The 13039-nt window shown below is 33.5% G+C and overlaps 1 pseudogene across 1 annotated transcript; it reads left to right on the top strand.

Moving 5' to 3' along the window:
- Positions 1 to 1978: 1978 nt before the first annotated feature.
- Positions 1979 to 4504, top strand: LOC115965618 (annotated as a pseudogene). Its single transcript, XR_004086118.1, has 2 exons — positions 1979 to 3010; positions 3795 to 4504. The product of XR_004086118.1 is annotated as a cytochrome P450 CYP82D47-like (transcript).
- The last annotated feature ends 8535 nt before the right edge of the window (positions 4505 to 13039 follow it).

The raw sequence follows: 13039 nt of genomic DNA on the forward strand, positions 1-13039 counted from the left end.
AAAGTCTAATAAGGGTTAGCCAATTGAAGTAGAGAGAATATAGCCACATGGCACAATCACAAGTTTTATGATTTAACTTTTATTGTATAGTATATGATAATTTTAAAATTTTATAGTTTAATTTGAAGCTAACCCAAACTATAAGAAAATTATGTAATTTATTTCTTTAATAATTTTAACTTGCTTGGCAAAGGGAGAATGTTGAAACTTGAGTCAAGAGTGGTTTTTAGAACCCAACTCTTATTATATAGTATATAATTTTAAAACTCAAACTTTAGAAATTATTACAAATTATAAGAAAATTACATAATTTATTAAAGTTTTTAATAAATATTAATAAATTGAGGCATATATAGTATGTAATACTATATAGTATATAATTGGGGCATCGACGATTGAGGCATAAATTGAGGCATCCACAATTGAGGCATAAATTGAGGCATCCACAATTTTAGGATCAATTTTTTATTTTTGTTATATAGTATGTAATACTCGTCTATGTTCTCTTACCTTCATGGTTGTCATTTTTAATTAAGGACAACGTTGCAAGTTTTGAGTTATGGTTCATCGTAATAAATAAAGGGTAAACATTAGTATTTTAATAAACTAAACACTAGTATGTGTGAACTAAACACAACCCAACTTTACATGGTTCTAGCATTTCTCATAAATAAAGCCTCACTCAAATAGTGATGGTATATGTCACATGCATCACACTCAACTGTACGTAAGGTTAGTGTGTGCCTAAATACTTGTTTAAGAACTAATAAATGTCACATTATAAAAATCCCTTTGCCACAATCAAGGGACCATAAATTGCAAACATACGCTTTTCCTTCTATTACAATATTTCATATTCCTTCACAGCTTCTATCTTCTATGAGTTCTATCGCTAGCATTTTTTCCTTTTCCCTATTTCTCTTCTTACTTTTATACTTATCGATATCAAGAAGAGTTCAACAATTTCCACAATTTTGGCCACAACTTGCCTACATGGTGAGTTGTAAGTAGTGGAAAAAAAATAATGGATCTATGTGGGTTTATAATTCCACCACTCACAAATTATTTTCTGGACAAGTTGTGATAAAGTTGTGAAAATAATTTTAGTACTAGACTTACTCAAAAAGTTTTAATATTGTGTGCCATCTGTCATAAAAAATAACTATTAAAAAAGTTTTTGTTTGTGTTATTATTATTGTTATTATTATATATAATATAATTTAGTACATCATGATTGAGCAACTACAATTATTGGGATGAAGTCTTTTGTACGCTACTAGTGAGATTTGGGCTTTTAATTATAAGCTTTAACAGATTCTATATACGGTTTGACTCATTAACAGATTTATTATAAACCTGTAACAAGTCGTAGCTAGCAAACAAATACTTTCCCAAGAAGAGGCAAGATTCGAAGACTTAGGGTTAAAGACCGGCCATGTGGTGGCATTGTGAGCAACAGATAATCACCTTTTTTTTTTTTTTTTTTTTTTTTTTTTTTTTTTTTTTTTTTTTTTAACTCTTTGTACTAATCGATTTTTACTTTCCATCCAAAATGGCCCATTTTCGCCAATATGTCGAGTACAATGTGATACAGACTGGTATTTTGATTGACCGATACGTCAAATTATTCCGATCATACTGGCTGGTATGATAGGTATTAACAACCAAAAAAAAAAAAAAAAAACCTTCAGTGGTTAAGCAGCAGTCGGAGACTAGAGCTATTGCACACAGCTAAACAAAGCCACTCTCCTAACTCTAACTCTCAAATTCCTCGTTGAAGGTTTTAACTTTTTAGTTATAGTTTGTCAAAATAAATTAAGGGTAAACATTAGTGTTTTATAAACTAAACACTAGCATGTGTAAACTAAACACAATGCATAAATTAAGCCTCACTCAAATGGTGATGGTATATGTCACATTACACTAAATTCCACTGAGGTTGGTGTGTACCTAAACAAATGTTAAAGAAATAAGAAATTCCACGTTATAAAAACCCCTCCGCTGCAGCCAAGGGACCATAAATAGCAAACATATGCTCTTCCTTCTCTTACAATATTCCTTCACAGCTTCACTCTTCTATGAGTTCTATAGCCAGCATTTTCGCCTTTTTCCTATTTCTCTTCTTTCTTTCATACTCATGGATATCAAGAAGAGTTCAAAAATCTGATAATAGAAGGAAAGTTCCACCGGAAGCTAGCAGTGCATGGCCTTTGATTGGCCACCTCCACCTACTAGGAGGGTCACAACCACCCCATATTACCTTGGGTAACATGGCTGACAAGTATGGACCAATCTTTACTATCTGGTTAGGTGTGCATCGAACTCTAGTAGTAAGCAATTGGGAGATAGTTAAAGAATGTTTTACCACTAATGACAAAGCCTTTGCCAATCGTCCAAAAGCTCTAGCTCTAGAATTATTGGGCTACAACTATGCCATGTTTGGGTTTAGCCCTTATGGTCCCTATTGGCGCCAAGTGAGAAAGATGGCCATGCTGGAAGTCCTCTCAAATCATCGCCTTGAGATGCTCAAACACATTAGAGAGGCCGAGGTAAATGATTCTATTAAACAGATATTTGAGCTATTGGGCAAGAAAAACAAGGTATTTGTGGAAATGGAAAGATGGTTTGGGTACACAACACTAAATATGGTATCTAGGATGGTTGTAGGGAAGCGGTTTGGTGGAGCTACGACCAAGTATGAGAATGAAGGGAATGATCAATGTCGAAAGGCGTTGAGGGAGTTTTTCGATTTGACTGGGACATTTGTGGTAGCCGATGCACTACCTTATCTAAGGTGGTTGGACATGGGAGGGTATGAGAAAGCTATGAAGAAGACAGCTAAAAATTGGATCAAATGGTTGGAGAATGGCTACAAGAACATAAGCAGAGGAAACTGTTTGGCGGGATGAAGGAACGCCATGATTTTATGGATGTTTTGTTATCCACGGTCATTGACGAGAATGAAATTTCTAGTTATGACGCAGATACAATCATCAAAGCTACATGCCTGGTAAGGGTTTTTTTTTTTTCTTTTTTTTTTTGTCCCTTTTTTTTTTTTTCATAACCATATTAATTCCATATATATTATACACTACTAGAAACCTTGCTAAATACTGGATAAGATACTGTTCATGACACACATTAATTTATGTATATCGTTAAAACGCATATTACATATTCATATGTTACGTGTCGATGTATATAAAAAATTGTGGATAATGGGTATATATATTAATGATTGTGTGAACAATCTCTAACATCAGATATGCATTGACAATCTCAAAAAAAAAAAAAAAAAAAAAAAAAAAAAAAAAAAAAAAAATGTAGTTCTTTTTTTTTTTTTGGGCAAAGTAGTAGCTACTTTGAATACATAACTCATATGTGATGTCCCAAGATTTGAAAGAAACAATCAAATTTTGGATTTTTCTTTCTTTTTCTTTAGCTATTTGATAAATGATCGATGAGTCCATTCAAAATCTTTGGTCCAAGATCAACATTTTAAATAAATCATTCACCAAAGCGCCCAAGAAGACAAAATTGTCGAAGGTTAGGACGACATTTTGGATCCTTAAAAAATAAAATTGAACAATTGATTCCCTCTTGTCTTTGTGGATGTGGAGTTAGGATCATGTTTTGAAACTTTTGAATTATTTTTTTAGTAATTGTTATTACTGCGAAATTCAGTTGAGTTATATTTTAACTTTACAGCATCAACGTAGAAAAATTTGGGTTCTCTCTTTACTTCTGTAGGCTATTTATTAATTCCCTACAATCCAATTATATTACTTTTGCAGGCCCTTATCTTAGCAGCCACAGACACCACAACAGTAACATTGATCTGGGCTCTCTCTTTACTTCTCAATAACCGTGAAACTCTAAAGAAAGCTCAACAAGAATTAGATATCCAAGTTGGTAGAGAAAGGCAAGTGAAGGAATCAGATGTGAAAAATTTGGAGTATCTCCAAGCTATCCTCAAAGAAACAATGCGTTTATATCCTGCTGCACCACTCTTAGTGCCACATGAGTCTTTGGAAGACTGTACTTTGGCTGGCTATAACATCCCATCAGGTACACGACTCCTTGTTAATGTTCCAAAACTCCATCAAGACCCAAGTGTGTGGGTGGATCCGACTGAATTTCGACCTGAAAGATTCCTTACAACTCACAAGGATGTTGATGTTAAGGGCCAACATTTTGAGTTGATACCATTTGGCAGCGGTAGAAGAATGTGCCCTGGGATTTCATTTGCTCTACAAGTTACACAACTCACATTAGCTACTTTGTTGCATGCTTTCGAAATTGCAACCCCATCTGATGAACCTGTGGACATGACCGAGAAAGTTGGACTTACCAACCTAAAAGCCACCTCATTAGAAGTCAATCTTACTCCTCGTCTTGCGGCTCAAGCATATGCATAATTTGAATGATGTTGTATAATAAACAGTATCAATTCATATGTAATATGAAAATAATAAGCAAAAAACTTTGATCTTATGAGTTGTACTATAAAGTTGTGTTTTCTCCATATAGATCACTATAAATATATTTGTTTTCTTTAGCTAAAGCAGTTCTGTCAAAGTTTTAAATGTTATTCTTAAGTTAAAACAAATTAGTTAGAATGTTAGTTAAATGATTAAGTTCATTATTTCGTAACAATTTAAATTTTTGAGATAATCAATAATTTATTGTGATATTAGAGTAGGTGATCTGGAGTTAGAATCTTATCTCATTTTGGGGAGCATTTGTTTGCTAGCTACAACCTGTTACAAGTTTAAATCTTATCATATATATAAAAATAATAAAAAAAATTTTCATGTCAAAATTTGTTCTCTCTAGACAATGAAGTTGCGAGACGCTATATCAACCTAGAATTGATTTATTTTCATGGGTTGACACCATTCATCCAAGTCTGCAGGTACAGGTTTGAATTTTTTTTTTCTTCTTATTTATGAGCAAGTTGGAAATTTATTTAGAAACTCACTTATAGAAGCTTGAACACTTATCTGTACACAAACTCATTTATTGTTGACAGAAAGAAAACTCAACTACATCTACAATTCAATCAGTTTTAATATACAAATAGACATTAGAATCTATATAATATCTAAAAGTTAAAAGCATATCATTTATTATTATTACAATCCTATTTTTGAGCTACATCAATATAGTACTTTGGTCAAGTTCAATCAATTTAGTTCAGTTTAGTACAATTCGGTCCACTTGGTCTACATGTGTCCAATTGGTCCACTTCACTCTATTTAGTCCATTTTAGATTAATTGTGACTTAAATTGATTCTTTTTGTAGGTTGCTTTTTTAGTTTTAGGCTCAAATTTTTATTTTATTTTCTTAATTTTTAGGTTAAAAAGTATGAAATTTTATTCTATGTGGGCTAAAATATTTAGTTTAGGGCTAAAAACTACAAACAAAATAGGCATAGGAAATAGGAGTTATAAGCCCCTTTTTTTTTTTTTTTTTTTTTTTTAAAATAAGAAGAGTTATAAGCCCTAAAAAATAATAAAAGTGATAAATATTCAAAAGATTACTTTAAAACTCAAGTTTCAATAATATGGACATTATACTTATATTTGGAAAAAAAAAATGCTACAATTCTAAGTTAATATAATAATTAAACTTAACGTAACATACGCATTAACATAGTACAATTTTTATTTATAGGATAATATTTTAACATTAATTAAAATTAGTGGATGTTGAAGTGCATGTTGCGTGAGTTCATTAATTATATGAAAAATATCTGTAAAATGTATGAAAATGCTTGTTTAAATTTATCTATTTAACAAATAAGATATAAGCTTCCCAAATTTAGGCTAAATTATTAAATTGTATTTGTTTGTTTAGACCCCAGTGTACTTAGATTGTTCAACCCAATTAATAAACCAAGTTTTTACTTAGGTTTATTATGCAGAATTAGGTTAAACACAAATAATCATATCGTTAAGTGTGGAAAAGTCAATAAGACAAGCAATATAATGACTCAAGCAAACCAATGAAACCATCCAGTTTCAAGGTAAAAAACTTGGGGATGATTTACCTAAACAATCCTCAAGACACAAATTCACTATTTAGAATGGAAGTTTTACAATAGACTTTTCCCTAAATCTAATGTTACTTCTCGTAGTACTTACTCACGTGACCACACCCAGCTCTGAATCCATGGATTCTTCTATCTGAATTTGTTGTGCACAAACATCCCTGTTTGTGATTCTGAGAGCTCCACTTAAAGATTTAGATCATCAACACAAACTCTCCAGTTTGTTACTCCAAGACAACCATTGAATGTTTAAATCTTTAACACCTTTGATGACTAATGATGGCAGCAACTTCTACAACACCGAATCTTGAATTTCTTAAAAAAATATTGTTGGTAGAAGATTTTAGAGAGTTTTGAGTATAGAAACTCTAGATCTACAATAGAAGGCACAAGAAGCACTCTTCTCTCTCTTTAAAAAACCACCTTAAAACGTGCCTTAGGGTTTTCTTTAAATACTAGGAGAATTAGATTTGAAACCCTAATCACTTAATGGGCTGATGGGCTTTAATTAAACTCTACAAAAATGCATCTCGATCGGTCAAACCACAGTCTCAATCAATTGAACATGGCATGTTTCAAATTTCTTGAACCTGCAACTTCTTTGTTCTTGTATTCTGACTTGCAGCACCTTGAGCATTGTCTAATCATACTTATAGACTTTGGAATCTATATCTAGACAAGTTTGTGTTCACAATTTGCGAATCATTCTAAACTTTTAGAATCTAACAAATTAGTCACACTTAAACATGATAACGTCGTGCTTATGGAACATACTTATACTTATAAGACCACAAACCTTGTAACTCAATGGTATTGTTTGGTTCTTTACTTACGAACTCAGCTTGAATCACCAAGAAACTTAAGAATTCAACTCAGCAACTTACTGTAACTATCTCAAAAAAGACAAAACAATCAACTTGAATCCCCTACCCCTCCCCAAATTGTTGAAAAGGCTTGTGAGTATGAAGCTCTAACTAATTGTTGATTTGTAAACACCACCCCCCCCCCCCCCAATGGGGCTTTTTAGAAAACTTCAATAGCTATTTGCCGTTGCCAATAAGGCTTTTGTGATGAACTTTTATGCTTTAGCAATAAAATATGGGCTTTGCAAAAAAAAAAAAAAAACCCACCTTGTTCCTTTTAGCAAAAAAAGTTAAAAACTAGCTGAATAGTACAATGAAACTCATGAATAGTATCAAAAAGAAGTTATAAACTCAAATAAACTGAAACTTGCATCAAATCTCAAACGGGCTCTAAGACAATAATTTGCTAAAACTAATTAATAAACTCCACATGCTACAAACTTTACTCGATAAATTGTGCACGCTCATCCATTAGTCCCCAGACCCAGTAACTCAAGAAAATCTAGCAAAAGTTGTCATTTTAAATTTTTATGCCAAATGCTATAAAATAAAAATGTTAATCTTTTACCAAGTCTAATTTACTCGTTATAAAAAAGAAAAATAAAAAAGAAAAAAAAAAAGAAAAAGAAAAAAAGTCTAATTTACATGACTAGCTATATTGCCCACTTTCTCTACTATTTTGCCACCATAATCCCTGACTAATCCAACGTAACCATCTAAGAAGCAAGCAAAATTAAAATTCAGATTGTCATATCACATTAGTATTATCTTGGTGTGAAAACTGATTTACTTAAGAATCCTATATATAGTGAAAGTTCACTTGGTGTGTAACAAACAATATATGTGCAGAATGATATATATAAGCTATACTCAAATAAACAAACTACTCAAAGCCATAATTTAATCACAACACAGCAGTAATTAAATGCAAAGAGTAAGGGATAGAGGGAAGCAAACGCAAGATAACACCGACACGTGTTATTGAAGAGAAAACCAAAGAACTCGGCGAAAAACCTCTTTGCCGCCCTCCAAGCAGTAAAATGATCCACTAAAAAATCAATTGGGACACATGAATAGCAAAAGACCCTTCAAGCCTAATCTACTTGATGCACCTAAGCCCTCCAAGCTTCTTGCTCTAACAAGGTTAAGCCTAACATTGTCTTCTCTAGTTTACCGGATCCCGCAATAAGCTCCATATTGTATCCGTCATCCTTGGCATCTTCCAATGCTTCCCAAAGCTCCAAAAACACTCTCAACACTCTAAATGGGTGTGGGTTGTGTTTGGGTACAAAACTCCTCTCAATAGGTATAACAATGGGAGATGGAAGGAGAAGAGACTACAAAGATTTCTCTTTAAAAATGAGTAGCTCTCTCTCTAATAAGGTGGGTGTGTTGTAGAAACCTCTCTTAGGGTTTTTCTCTTAATAGGCTCTTCACCATTTCTGTGGGTAATGAGGGTATTTATAGTATAAGTGATGGGCAAATAGGTCACACTCAAAAATCATCTAACCAATGAAATTCACGGGTCACCTGAGTTGCAAAAACAACTAGCACAACTTGCACATGACTCTTCAACTTCCACAGCTGGCACTTGACTCTTCAGCTTCTAGCATGTGCTCCTCATGTGACTTTTAACTGTCTTGATCAAATCTCCACCGCTTAATACTAAACTCAATAAAAATAAATCCCACAAAAATACAAGAAAATAAATTAATGAAATTACAACATCTTTTTGTCATGGAATAAGCCAATACAAATGTTATGAGAAAAATCATAACTTAACATATAGTAAATAAAGAAAATATTTATATAATATAATTTAAATTAAATAATAGATCGAACTTTTAGCTAGCTCAATATACTTCTACTATGTCACATGATGAAAGGAGAATAAACAGAAAATAAAAAAATAAAAAAAGTTACAACATATTTGACACCATTTTAGTATTTTATAAGATATGCACATTGACTTTATGTAATGTTAGGACATATGTGATTCGTGTTAGGAACATATATCAACATTTTATGTAATTGGTTAATCCTTTGACAAAACGCACTCAAGTGAAGAAGTGTTATTCATTAAATCTTGACAGCTAGTATCTATCGAGGTTTAAGAGAGCTGTTTCAGCCCAAGGCTCAATAGTTGCTCAACAGATAGTGTATCTGTCGAGATTTATGAAGTTTAAATTTTCAGAGCTGATTTTCATCAAATCCGTAAATGTATGTTTGGGCTTTTTTTTTTCCTCACAACCCTAAACATATAAAAGGATTGTTTTAAGGGTCGTAAAAAGTTATGCACAATTGCATAAGAGCATAATTCCACAAGTGTGAAGAAAAGTGTAACCGGAAACCTAGTTTGCCCTAATTCTTCTTTCTCTTGAAGAAGTTGCTGTGTTTGTACACCGTAGGGTTTTATGACCAAGCAACTTCATGATCTTCATCGTGTGATAAACTGAAGAACTTTATAGCCAACATTCTTCTCAAGTTGGTGATCAAGTCGTGTACTAAGATTCGCACAATTGGTTAGTTACATACTTCGAGCTGTGCATTGAAAATGAGAGATTGTCACTATAGAACAAGTCTAATTGGGTATTGGGGTAAGGGTTCAACTGTAGGTTAGTATAAGGTATTAGGATTTCTTTACTTGTAACCGCTTGTTTTGATAATAGTAGATTCTCGGGAGTGGTGACCTTAAAATCACTCGGTGTGGTTTTTGCCATGTAGGTTTTCCCCATTCGTAAACAAATTACCGTGTCAATTTAATTTCTCCTGCATACATAGTTTAATTGGTGATTTGTTTGTGCTACCACACATATTGTATGTTAATCTGATTAATTAATCAACTTGGCTAATTAATTGGTTTATTCATCACAAGGGGTCAATACATTCTTGGCCTATTAAGTGGTATTAGAGCAGACACACTTTGATTAGGTTTAATCTTTGCTATGTGATCCATTAACCCTTGTTTGTCATGGATAGAGGACAATCTCTTATTATACCTCATTTATTTGATAGCATTAACTATTCATACTGGAAAGTACGCATGAGAGTTTTCTTGCAGTCTTTAGATGAAAAAGTGTGGCAAGCTGTGGAAATAGGCTGGACCGCGCCTACGGAATCGTCAACTGACTGGGATGATGCTAAGATCAAGGCAGCAAACTTCAACAACAGGGCATTGAATGCTTTATTCAGTTCAGTCACAAATGAGGAATTCAAGAAAATATCTTCTACTGAAACTGCTAAAGAAGTATGGACTATTCTTCAGACAACCTATGAAGATATCAAGGCCATCAAGGATTCAAAGTTTCAGAGGCTCACTACAAGCTTTGAAGAGATAAAGATGGAGGAGGATGAGTCGTTCGATGAGTTCAATGCCAAGCTTAAAGACATAGTAAACTCAGCCTTTAATTTTGGGGAAACCATTCATGAACCTAAGATTGTGAGAAAGGTACTCAGATCTCTATCCGAGAGATTCCATGCCAAGATCACTGCCATTAAAGAATCAAAGGACATTGACAAAATTCTTTTGACTAAGCTGGTTGGAAATCTACAGACTTATGAGTTGGGTTTGACAAGGATAAGGAAATCAAGCAAAAGCAAGAGCATGGCTTTGAAAGCCAAGAGCAATGACATTGATGGGTCTTGAGACGATGAAGATTCTAAGATGAAATCCTATATCACGAGGCAATTCAAGAAGTTTATGAAGAATGCCAACGTGAAAGGATTTGACAAGGACCGAAAGCAATCCAATTCTTCGCAATTCAAAAGTCAAGACAAAGGGAAGAAGGATGCTAGGGATGGTGGTTAGTACACTGTACCCTCAGAACCAAAGTGCTTTAGGTGTCAAGGTTTCGGTCATATGAAACAAGAATGCCCTACATATCTCAAGACCATCGGGAAGAGCAAGGCACTTCCTGCTACGTTGAGTGACATTGAGCTTGAGGATGACTTCGATAATGAGGATGATGGAATCTTAAATGCCTTCACTATCACTGTAAATCCTGCTGAAGGGATTGTTGAAGATGTGAATGAAGAAGAGGAATTGTTGAAGTCTAAGTTTGTAAAGATGGATGAGCTAGATGACATCCACACAGCCTATGCAAAGTTAAACAAGGTCTCAAAAAAGCAAGAAAGTTGTATAGGTTGGCCACCAAGAAGCTCAGTGATGTGGATCTTGAGCGAGAAGAAATCTCTACAAAGTTTAATGAAACCAATCAGACTATTGGAGCACTGAGATTTAAGAATAATTTCTTGACTGAGAAGACCAAGAAACTTGAGACAGAACTGTTCCAAGTCAAAACTTAGCTGGAAAGGACTTCAAGCACTAAGCTCGATAAGATGCTCAGTTTTTAGAAATCTGCTTCTGATTAAACTGGTTTAGGGTATGATTTCTCCTCTCCTAGTATTACTTCTACTAGTACTACTGTTTTTGTTCCTTCTACTAATAATGTTGAAACTAATAACAATAATGATAAGAATAAATTAGCTAGTGAGAACGTAGACAAGGGTAAATCTATCTTAGAAGCACCCCCTAAACTTGATAAGAAAGAGATTAAGAACCCTAGGGCTAAGAAGGGAAACTCTTAAAAGCCTAAGTAGAAGGAAAAAAAAAAAAAGGTAGCATTTCTGTAATCATTGTGGCACAGCTGGACATACTAGACCTAATTGCTACAAGTAGTTAGCCACTTAAAAGAGCAACAGCATGATCGCGTCAGGAGACCAGAGTCAATTTCCATCCTCTTTTGCTCCTCTAGGAGATCTTCTCAAAACCCTCATGTTTCTTTCAAACTTGAATGGTTTTAACTCTTCCCACTTACCGCTGGATCAAGGGTTTGCTGAACGGAAAAGTTCTTCCAAGGTGTGGAAGGAAAATGGCTCTAAGTGATTCTGTCACTTATTCTCTTTCCCCTTCGTGTTTTTGTTTTGCATTACTTGTGTGTTTTGCTTTATTATTTTGAGTCAGTCTAGTTTTATGCATTGTTTTGTTTAACTTGTTTTTGTTTGTTTTCTTTTTTAGTTTTGGTTTATTTTATTTTTCATATAAAAAAAATTGAAAAATAAAAAAATATAAAAACAGTGTATATTTGTGTACATTGGTACTTGTGTATCTTGAATGGCCATTGAAACAAAGTTTTTTAAACTTTGTATCTTTTGTAACTTAGATGAGCATCTCTATACACAACTAAGTAAGTGAGCTTTGTCGCTCATGTTTGTGATGAGTAGATTAAGTAATTTCTTGCACTTAACACTCATATTATTCTTTTTGACGAGAAGGACTAGAAAATCTTAAGAGAAAGACATAAATAACCAACTCATTACTGTTACCTGCCAATCATGAAATGACATTTGTATGCTTCGGCATAGCAAAAGTGGAATGTCAAATACTTAAAATAATTGGGTATTTCTTTTCTCTCTCTTATATTGCAATGCATGGTTTGCTTAAAAAGAAAAATATGCAAAGAAAAATAAAAGCAAAAATAATGAAAATGCTTTATATATGATTTCAAGCGTGTCTTCTAGGAGATGTAGGAGTTATAGGATGTATCTCAAAGGTGATAGTCCCTATCAAACAGTTATGATTGTGTGTGAGTTAAATTGATTTTCTCATATCTCAGATTGTCATAACATGTAGACACTTATGCAATCTTGCGATATTTTTCACACACAACACGCAATATTCTTTGCTACTTTTGATACATGTGCAGGTACAATATGATTTGGCTATCACAAGGAATACATGTGTTAATGTATGCTTACTAAACTATCTTAACTTGTTTTTGAATTATAAAATTGGTTAGACTTATTTAGTGTGTGTGTGTTTCGGATCTATGCGCTTAAAATTTTTTTGTCTTTTGTTAAGAGATATTTTTGAGAGCTTAAAATGTTGTTTGGATCCTTGGTTGAGTTGTTTGTTTGATTGCATTCATGTTTGTGCTTTTCTCCTCTTGAAAAATTGTTTTTAAGCAATCTCGACAACTCCTCGACACCTCTCGACACCTAGCCTATCTATCAAGCTCTTTAGCTTCTTTTTATCGCAACCTTGGTAGCTTCTCAATAGCTCCTTGATCCATCGAGCCTGTTTTTGCTGTGAACACCTCTGGATAGTTGCTCAATAGATGTAGT

The sequence above is a fragment of the Quercus lobata genome, chromosome 10, assembly GCF_001633185.2.
Source record: "Quercus lobata isolate SW786 chromosome 10, ValleyOak3.0 Primary Assembly, whole genome shotgun sequence".
NCBI lineage: Eukaryota > Viridiplantae > Streptophyta > Magnoliopsida > Fagales > Fagaceae > Quercus > Quercus lobata.